This window comes from Penaeus japonicus, unplaced genomic scaffold (genome assembly GCF_977035675.1).
Source record: "Penaeus japonicus unplaced genomic scaffold, GWHDUDI00000001_assembly GWHDUDI00000006, whole genome shotgun sequence".
Classification (NCBI taxonomy): Eukaryota; Metazoa; Arthropoda; class Malacostraca; order Decapoda; family Penaeidae; genus Penaeus; species Penaeus japonicus.
In genome coordinates, this window is record NW_028234408.1 from 5,323,227 (window position 1) to 5,333,715 (window position 10,489).

Sequence of the window (10,489 nt, forward strand, 5' to 3'; positions counted from 1 at the left end):
ATTTTATTTATTTATTATTATCTTTTTTATTCCATGTTCACTCTGACTGTTTTTACAGTTTTCCCCCATATGGCCTTTGGTGTTATTGCTTTACAATTAATCATATTAATCTAATAGCGAGCAAAAAGAAAAAAAAAGAAAAAAAATAAGAAATAAAAAATAAAGCAAATAATAGAATAAATAAATAATAATAATAATGATAATAATAATAATAATTATCTTTTGCACAATAAAAATATTCAAAATAACTTATAGATGATTGATTACAGCGATGAATGATTACATAAATTATCTTTAATATAGTAATTTGTTTATATATATTGCATTATTAGTCTACTTATAAACATTTAATAACATTTATTCTTAAATTACGTAGAATACATACATATGACATACAGCCGTATTCTATAACGTTTTCTGCGTGTCGTGGCCATGTCATGTTCATGTTATGTCCATGTCGTGTTCATGTAACGAAGGCGGTATTCTAGGACGCAAAAGCGCGGCACGTTTGCGTCAACTGCTTCAGGTTTACCAACCGTTCCAAAGTTAACCCACTTATTAACATGTTTCGAATGAATGGCACTGTCCACACGACAAATTCATAAGAGAAACTACAATCATAGGTAGCACTAACATAAGATAATTCAATTTTGGTATGAATCAGTCGTTGTACTTGTTCCTAGTTAAAGAATTGACAACCATTTCACGAACGCGCTGTTGGTAATTCACTCGACGCTCGATCAAAACAAACGGGATGTGAGGGACCGTGTGTTTATGAACAAATCTTCCTTATTTTATCTTTGTATATACTGTACATATATGCGCATTTTTAATATATCATGCATATAGATTTAATGTATACATATTTCATATAATTATATGCTTTAATTTTACGTCCCTGACTACTTTTACCATTCATTTAACTTCACTCTCCTTCGAAAAGTCCGCCAAAAGGTAAACAAACTCAAAATCAGCAGAGAATCCATGTTTTCCTAAAAGAGTTTGTAATCCGTGTCTAGGACAATGATGCCTAATATAACCAATATAGGTATTACTTTTCAAACGTAGTATGCTCATATGAAGTTTTGGTAAGAAAAAGTACAGTAAAAATATGATTTTTTTCACTCGTGTAACTATCGTGACAAGCCTACCCCCTTGCCACGGAGTTTCCACGATTGTTCCAATACTTTCCACGCATTTGCCACGAATTTGCCACGCTTTTGCCGCGAACCCGCGCTTCTAGAATAAGAATCGCGGCATGTTCATGTCATGTACACGGCGCGCATAGGGACTTAGAATATGGCTGATAAACTTGATTTCAGGTTGAGAAAATATATGGATGTATAGAAATTTTACTGCTGATCTCCTGCCGACGAAGCATATACGTAAAAGGGAATTGCAGATAATGAAAATGTTATTTTCCAATGCTTGGATAACCATAATAAGTAATACTTGTCCAGGTAAAAGTGACAAAAAAGTCTCTAATAAAAGACTTGGAGATATATAATGCTCGATTTTTGCCTTATTTAATTAGATCTCGGTGGTACAGTCGGCAAAGCGTCTAACTCTCATTAGGTTGGTTCCAGCGTCGGAGGTTCCCGGGTTCGAGACCAGAAAAATCTTTCCTCGGGAAAAGTTAACAGGTGCCCTTGGCACTTGCTCGTGTTTGGCGGTTCACGAGCGTTCTCTTCGGAGATAACGTCCCCCACTCGAGGTCAAAGGTCATTCCGGTCGGCAGTCACGCAGGGAAGGCAGCACAGGCCTCGGATTATGAGTGGGTTCAAATCTGTATGAGGTTCTGGTTGGTCCGATTGGGCGGTTGTTTTTCGCTTATTTAACAACAATTTGGAGCAGAAATTTAGGTTATTTGTTTTAATATGATTAAAATATTAATCCTCGAGACTTTTTACTTCTTCATCTTATTCGTGTAATTTGTAACCTAATAAAAATCAATTAAAAAAAGAGGGGGGGTGGGGTATGAATCTTCTAAGAAAAATCAAAGGAAATTCTTTTATAAACATGTTATTGTAAAAAGCCCGGAAGAGGAAAGGATGGGGAGGGGAATACAGCAGAAAACTCATTAGTTATTTCAAGCAGTACATTAAAACGATAAAATAATCTATCTTCCGTACTTTATTGGTGAGCAATTGAAAAATTAGAAAAAAATCAACCAATTATCGTCTGTAATTATGAATACTTCATTACTGACGAGGTGTAAAATCCCATGCATTATTCTGGTTTCTGGAGAATGTAGACATTTATAACTATCACCATTATAACTATCAACCTATTACTACGTTTCCTGTTATCTTGTGTGTCTCTGTTCGTCGCTTATTGATTCTTGACTCATAGAGAAGAGAAAGAGTTCAAGAACGAACAGAAGGTTTGCAATCATTTTAGAGTCGTAATACAAGGTTACTTTTTACTTCATCATTCAGATTTGATAAAAGTATTCAGTAAAGAGAGAGAGAGATAATGAAAGGGAGAGAATGAAAGAAAGACAATGAGAGAGAGAGAAAGAAAGAGTGAGAGAGAGTGAGAATGAAATAGTGAAAGAGAATGAAAGAAATGAAAAAGAAATGAAAGAAAGTGGGAGGGAGAGAGATTGAGAGAAAGAAAAAAATAAATAGAGGGACAGAATGAGAGGGAATCTTCTCCCTTTCTACCTCTCTCTCCCTCCCTCCCTCCCTCCCTCTAGGACTAACCGGAAGACAGAGAAAGAGAGAAGGAAAGAAAAAGACAATAAGAGGAAGAGTCTGATAATGGGAAACAAGGAAAACAGATTCCTGCGTAGACAGAGTAAAGAACGAATGAGAAGAGAGAAAGAAAACCGGCAAAGATATTTATATGATAAAAATCTGTAAAATATGGCATTTTACAGATTATTATTATTATTATTATTCCGTGTTGTCTCTTACTTTATTTTTTAGTGTTCCCCATTATGGCCTTTGGTGTAATTGTAATCGAATTTATTATATTAACCTAAAAGGAACAGAAACAATTTTTAATTCTCTTTAATTAACACAACGATATAAATAACTTATTAATGATAAATTAAAATTAAAAGTTTAATTAACGTAATTCCAAGACTAGATACTTTGAAAATAATAATAATAAAAAACATTTATATATACAAGTATACTGCTGATCTCCTGTCAATAAAGGATATACGTAAAAAGGAATTCTAGATAATGAAAACGTTATTTTTCAATGCTACGATAACCATAATTACTTATACTTGGTATTTATTGATTATTTTTGGAAACAATTACATAGTTAACAAATGACAACATTTGTCTGCAGATCTCCTGGACTGTCATCATGTAACCTATAAGAATCTCCAAATATGCAAATAAACGAAAGAGAGAGAGAGAGATAATGAAATAGTGAGAATGAGAGAAAAGAAGAGAGAGAGAGAGAAGATGAAAGAAAGAGAAAGGGAATGAGAGAGAGAGAATGAAATATAGAAAGAGACAGAATGAAAGAGAATGAGAGAGAGAGAGAGACTGAATGAAAAATAGATAAATAAAGAGAGCGATAGATAATGAGAGAGAATCTTCTTCCATTCTACCTCTCTCCCTCCCTCCCTCTAAGACTAACCGGGAGAAGAAAGAGAGAATGAAAGAGAAAGATAATGAGAGAGGGAGAGGGGGATGGAGGTAAAACAGTCAGAAGATGGGAAAAAAAGGAAAAAAAATCCAGCGTAGACACAGAAAAGAACGAAGAGAGAAAACCGGCAGAGATATTGTTTATGATAACAATAAAAATGAGTATTTTACAGTATTTATTTTAAAATTCCGTGTTCTCTCTGACTTTGTCTTTACAGTTTTCTCCAACATGTCATTTGGTGTAACTGTAATCTAAGTGATTATATTAATCTAACAAGGAACGAAAAAAAATGATTCTCTCTAACACAATCACGTTATAAATAACATGGAGGATTAATTTGAGAGATTAATAATTCATCTAAATTCTCTTCAGCAGAATTACATATCATATAAACTTTATTAATAGGTAACTCAGTATTATGCAAAAATATTTACTTTGACTTGGATGTACAACCCTAATTTTATGTTAAGAAAATATTTGGATGTATAGAAATTTTACTGCTGATCTCCTGCCGACGAAGGATATACGTAAAAGGGAATTGCAGATAATGAAAATGTTATTTTCCAATGCTTGGATAACCATAATAACTAATACTTGTTCAGGTAAAAGTGACAAAATATCAATCATAAAAGACTTGGAGATATATAATGCCCAAATTTCGCCTTCCTTAATTAGATCTCGGTGGTACAGTCGACAAAGCGTCTAACTCTCATTAGGTTGGTTCCAGCGTCGGAGGTTCCCGGGTTCGAGACCAGAAAAATCTTTCCTCGGGAAAAGTTAACAGGTGCCCTTGGCACTTGCTCGTGTTTGGCGGTTCACGAGCGTTCTCTTCGGAGATAACGTCCCCCACTCGAGGTCAAAGGTCATTCCGGTCGGCAGTCACGCAGGGAAGGCAGCACAGGCCTCGGATTATGAGTGGGTTCAAATCTGTATGAGGTTCTGGTTGGTCCGATTGGCTGGTTGTTTTCACTCATTTAACAACTATTTGGAGCAGAAAGGTTATTCAGATTATTTGAAACATTCCTTGAATGTTTTCAAATTCCTTGAGAGTTTTCACTCCTTCACTTTTACTTATTCAATTTTAACCAGATAATAATTTAGCTATAAAAAAAAAAAAAAAACTACGGCAGATCAGCAAGCGAAATTAAAGCTTTTAAAAAAAGCGAAATTAGCTTTTGCTAATAAGTTAATCAATTGTTTGTTTTGCAAAATACATGTTATTGTAAATTCATTAATCATTTCAAGTAATACAATAAAATGATAAAATAAGTAAGTCTTCATTTGTAATCGAATGTCACGAAAAATTGGAATGTTTGATCTTTTTAATCTATATATATGAAAACTGTATTTATTAATACTCCATTACTGACGACTGGCACAATCATGACTTGTGAAGAAAGCGGACATTCTCGGAGTCATTATAACCATCAACATAATATTCTCCGCCACCTCGTGTCTCCCTGTTCGTCGCTCACTGATTTGAAAATAAAACACCTTTTGACTGTTTAGAAAAATAAGTTGTTATTTCAAGGGAAAGAGCGAGAAAGAGAGAAAAGTAATGAAATAGAGAAAATGAGAGAAATACTTCAAGAAAAGAGAAAGGGAATTCTGGAGCGAAGAGAAGTTTTGCAATCATTTTATAGTAATTTCTCTCATTCAGATTTTAGAAAAATATTCCTCGAGACTTTTTTCCACTATATAAATTTCTTTTAATATATTTGGAAACAATTAGATGGTTAACAAATGACACCATTTGTCTGCAGATCTCCTGGACTGTCATCAAGCAACCTGAAAGAATCTCCAAATATGCAAATAAACGTTACAAAAAAGAAAAAAGAAAAAAAAAAAGAAATCTCTCTCTGTATGTTAGAATGGACTATGGATTAATGATAGCTTAATGCATGTTATTCTAAATAAAGAAAAGAAGATATATACATAACACCTTTTCACTGTTTACACAATCAATTGTTAGTTCAAGGGAAAGACTGAGAGAAAGAAGAGAGAGAGAGAGATAATGAAATAGAGAGAATAAGAGAAAAGAAGAGAGAGAGATAGGATGAAAGAAAGAAAGAGAAAGGGAATGAGAGAGAGAGAATGAAATATAGAAAGAGATAGAATGAAAGAGAATGAGAGAAAGAGAGACTGAGAGAAAATAGATATATAAAGAGAGGGATAGAGAAAGAGAGAATCTTCTCCCTTTCTACCTCTCCCTCCCTCCTTCTAAGACTAACCGGAAGAGAGAGAGAGAATGAAAGAGAAAGATAATGAGATAATGGAGGTAAAACAGTCAGAAGATGGGAAAAAAGAAAGCAAATTCCTGCGTAGACACAGAAAAGAACGAAGAGAGAAAACCGGCAGAGATATTGTTCATGATAACAATAAAAATAAGAAGAGGGGAAGGAAGGAAAACAGATTCCTGTGTAGACAGAAAAAGAACAAAGAAGAAGAGAAAGAAAACCGGCAAAGATATTTATATGATAAAAATCTGTAAAATATGGCATTTTACAGATTATTATTATTATTATTCCGTGTTCTCTCTTTGCTTTTTAGTGTTCCCCATTATGGCATTTGGTGTAATTGGAATCGAATTGATTATATTAGCCTAATAACGAACAAAAAAGATTTTTAATTCTCTTTAATTAAAAAAATAACGATATAAATAACTTATTAATGATAAATTTGAGTGATTAATAGTTACAAATTTCTTAAAAGTAATTGCATGTTTAAATACTTCAATAGTTAAATTATGACAAATATTATGTATATACAAGTATACTGCTGATATCCTGTCAAGAAAGGATATACGTATAAAGGAATTCTAGATAATGAAAATGTTATTTATCAATGCTACGATAACCATAATTACTTATACTTGGTATTTATTGATTATTTTTGGAAACAATTAGATGGTTAAAAAATGACAACATTTGTCTGCAGATCTCCTGGACTGTCATCATGTAACCTATAAGAATCTCCAAATATGCAAATAAACGTTACAAAAAAAAAAAATAATAATAATAAAAAAAATAAAAAATAAAAAATAAAAAAAAAATAAAAGAAAGAAGAAGAAAAAAAATCTCTCTCTGTATGTTAGAATGGACTATGGATTAATGATAGCTTAATGCATGTTATTCTAAATAAAGAAAAGAAGATATATACAAAACATCTTTTCACTGTTTACACAATCAATCGTTAGTTCAAAGGAAAGAAAGAAAGAGAGAGAGAGATAATGAAATAGAGATAATGAGAGAAAAGAAGAGAGAGAGAGATAGGATGAAAGAAAGAAAGAGAAAGGGAATGAGAGAGAGAGAATGAAATATAGAAAGAGATAGAATGAAAGAGAATGAGAGAGAGAGAGAGACTGAAAGAAAATAGATATATAAAGAGAGGGATAGAGAAAGAGAGAATCTTCTCCCATTTTACCTCTCTCCCTCCCTCTAAGACTAACCGGGAGAAGAAAGAGAGAAAATGAAAGAGAAAGATAATGAGATAATGGAGGTAAAACAGTCAGAAGATGGGGAAAAAGGAAAAAAAAAAAAAATCCAGCGTAGACACAGAAAAGAACGAAGAGAGAAAACCGGCAGAGATATTATTTATGATAACAATAAGGATGAGTATTTTACAGTATTTATTTTAAAATTCCGTGTTCTCTCTGACTTTGTTTTTTACATTTTTTTTCCAATATGTCCTTTGGTGTAATTGTAATAAAACTGATCATATTAATCTAACAAGGAACGAAAAAAAAAAAGATTCTCTTTAACACAATCACATTATAAATAACATGGAGGATTAATTTGAGAGATTAATAATTCATCTAAATTTTCTTCAGCGGAGTTACATATATATACTTTATTAATAGATAACTTATAGAATTATGTAAAAATATTTATTTTGAATTCAGACATAAAAACTTAATTTTAGGTTAAAAAAATATATGGATGTATAGAAATTTTACTGCTGATCTCCTGCCGACGAAGCATATACGTAAAAGGGAATTGCCGATAATGAAAATGTCATTTTCCAATGCTTGGATAACCATAATAACTAATACTTGTTTAGGTAAAAGTGACAAAAAGTCTCTAATAAAAGAGTTGGAGATACATAAGGACGATTTTCGCCTTCCTTCATTAGATCTCGTTATATCATCATAATGAGTGTTTGGTGACAATTCCATGCCTAAAAATGTCCAAATCTATATAAGAATGCAAGTGCATGCCTCATAATAATCAATACTTGTTTAGCATAAGAAGATTGATTACGTTTGATATCCATATTAACGAGCATGCAAATCACCCGGAATATTATACCTGCAAACCTTAAGATGGTTGAAGGAAGAAACAGACAGACAGACAAAGAGGGAGGAAGACAGAGAGAGAGAAACAGGGAAAAGGAGAGAGAGAGAGAAAAGGAGAAAGAGAAAGAGATAGAAATTGAGAGAGAGAGAGAGAAGGGAAAAAGAGGGTGAAACAGTCAGAGAAAAGATAGGAATTAAGAAAGAGTTCGATAAAGGACAGAGATGAAGACGGAAAGAAAGAGAAATAGACAGAGAGAGATAGAAAGAGAAAGCACGATATTGTTTAGACATTATGCATTAATAAACATTTTGTTCAGAAGATTAATAGGTATTGGTTGGAATATCAGTGAGTGATGGGGAGTAATCTATAATATTTTCTTAATGTGTTTAGTTTCCTTTGGGTTCTTATTTTATACGTTTTTTTCTCTCTTTTTCATGTTATAATTACCTTAACTCTTTTAAATCTTCGTCTATTAACGATAGTCGAAAATAATTCTGTTTAAAAAAAGGAAGATAATTTATTAAATGCTTGATTTACTGACGTTAATTGTATATTGATAAATTAATTTCAGAAGATGAATATCATTATTATTATCATTACAAAAAAATAACCTAATAATTAGTGTTTGTTTAACAGAAGCAGATTAATATATCTAATAACCTTATCAACGGGAATGTAAATAGCGTGAATGATCATATTTGCCATTGTTAAGATGATTTGATAAGGAAATTTAAACAACAGACAAATTAAGAATGATAATCAAATTAAAGGAAAGGCAAAAGTGACAAAAAAAAAAAAAGACTATAATAAAAGTGTCGGAGATATATAAGGCCCGATTTTCTAATTATCTTAGATCTCGGTGGAACAGTCGGCAAAGCGTCTAACTCTCCTGTCAAGAAAGGATATACGTATAAAGGAATTCTAGATAATGAAAATGTTATTTTTCAATGCTACGATAACCATAATTACTTATACTTGGTATTCATTGAATATTTTTGGAAACAATTAGATAGTTAACAAATGACAACATTTGTCTGCAGATCTCCTGGACTGTCATCATGTAACCTATAAGAATCTCCAAATATTCAAATAAACGTTACAAACAAGAAAAAAAAAGAAAAGAAATCTCTCTCTGTATGTTAGAATGGACTATGGATTAATGATAGCTTAATGCATGTTATTCTAAAGAAAGAAAAGAAGATATATACAAAACACCTTTTCACTGTTTACACAATCAATCGTTAGTTCAAAGGAAAGAAAGAGAGAGAGAGAGATAATGAAATAGAGATAATGAGAGAAAAGAAGAGAGAGAGATAGGATGAAAGAAAGAAAGAGAAAGGGAATGAGAGACAGTGAATGAAATATAGAAAGAGATAGAATGAAAGAGAATGAGAGAGAGAGAGAGACTGAGAGAAAAATAGATATATAATGAGAGAGATAGAGAAAGAGAAAATCTTCTCCCATTCTACCTCTCCCTCCCTCCCTCTAAGACTAACTGGAAGAGAGAGAGAGAATGAAAAAGAAAGATAATGAGAGAGGGAGAGGGGGATGGGGGTAAAACAGTCAGAAGATGGGAAAAAAGGGGGAAAAAAACTTCTGCGTAGACACAGAAAAGAACGAAGAGAGAAAACCGGCAGAGATATTGTTTATGATAACAATAAAGATGAGTATTTTACAGTATTTATTTTAAAATTCCGTGTTCTCTCTGACTTTGTCTTTACAGTTTTCTCCAATATGTTCTTTGATGTAATTGTAATATAATTGATTATATTACTCTAATTAGAAACGAAAAAAAAAAAGATTCTCTTTAACACATATTATAAATAACATGGATGATTAATTTGAGAGATTAATAATTCATCTAAATTTTCTTCAGCGAAATTACATATTCTTATATATATTTTATTAATAGATAACTTATAGAATTATGTAAAAATATTAATTTTGAATTCAGACGTAAACTTAATTTTAGGTTGAGAAAATATATGGATGTATAGAAATTTTACTGCTGATCTCCTGCCGACGAAGCATATACGTAAAAGGGAATTGCAGATAATGTTATTTTCCAGTGCTTGGATAACCATAATAACTAATACTTGTTCAGGTAAAAGTGACAAAAGGTCTCTAATAAAAGAGTTTAAGATATATAAGGCCCGATTTTCGATTAGTTACCTTAGATCTCGGTGGTACAGTCGACAAAGCGTCTAACTCTCATTAGGTTGGTTCCAGCGTCGGAGGTTCCCGGGTTCGAGACCAGAAAAATCTTTCCTCGGGAAAAGTTAACAGGTGCCCTTGGCACTTGCTCGTGTTTGGCGGTTCACGAGCGTTCTCTTCGGAGATAACGTCCCCCACTCGAGGTCAAAGGTCATTCCGGTCGGCAGTCACGCAGGGAAGGCAGCACAGGCCTCGGATTATGAGTGGGTTCAAATCTGTATGAGGTTCTGGTTGGTCCGATTGGCTGGTTGTTTTTCGCTTATTTAACAACAGTTTGGAGCAGAAAGGTTATTCAGATTATTTGAAACATTCCTTGAGAGTTTTCACTCCTTCACTTTTACTTATTCAATTTTAACCAGATAATAATTTAG